Consider the following 979-nt stretch of genomic DNA (forward strand, 5'->3'; position numbering starts at 1 on the left):
CTACATCACACTTGGCAGCCTTCCTAGGAAAATGTAGGGAAGAAATAATTTACAGCCAAGTATACAAGAATTGTATTTATAATCTTTTTATCTCCTCATTCCTTCAAAAGAAGAGAACTGTAGAATTCTAGCTGTCCCCCATCCTTGTCTATTTCCAGTTAACCTCAGTGGTGATGTTGCACCAGATGTTCCCAAGCCACTCACTAGCTAAAGCTGAATTCACAGGCAGAGGTCAGTACAGAATCCAAATATTTAATCCTAAATGGGAGAGAAACTTTCTTTGTCAATATCATTTTCTGCAAGTAATTCTGGATATAAGTAACACATGAAGTAGCATAGTTAGGTATGAAGAATTTTCTGTCTTCCTCGCCTAGGGTACAAATATTATCCAAGGAACAGTGACATACACAGGCCCATTCCATTTTATCCTCACTGTTATTCTGTGCTGGTTAGTTTAGTTTGTGAAACAAAATGCTGACCAAGATGATGTTGTGGCATTTTTAGTGGTGCAGGAATTTAAAGTTTCATATTCAAACTGGGCATAAAAATAGAAGCATAGAATGTGGAAGAAGATGTCTCTGTAATCCTACTGTGGCCCAACAATTGTTTTTAATGAAACACTGTAATGACTTACAATGCTCATTCTTCTCTACCAGTGTGGTGAACTTGCTACATGATTCATCCCAGATGATTTGTGGAATTCAAGGGACTCCTGAATCCACTTAGTCAGTTTTGGATTAACATGACTCCTGCCAAGCTTAATTATCTTCTTGATTTACTGTAGTCTGCAGGTTATGCAATAGAAAATACTATAGTGAGAGTGCATCTGGTGCAAATCTAGTGGAGGTTCAATCTCCCTTATAGAGAATCCCAAAATCCAAAATATTCATGATTGGTTGAGATAGTGATACTTTTGCTTTCTTATAATTCAATTAACTTTGTTTTATGTCCAGGATACAGGTCATGTGTTACATGCCTA

Source organism: Sceloporus undulatus, chromosome 5 (genome assembly GCF_019175285.1).
Source record: "Sceloporus undulatus isolate JIND9_A2432 ecotype Alabama chromosome 5, SceUnd_v1.1, whole genome shotgun sequence".
Taxonomy (NCBI): domain Eukaryota; kingdom Metazoa; phylum Chordata; class Lepidosauria; order Squamata; family Phrynosomatidae; genus Sceloporus; species Sceloporus undulatus.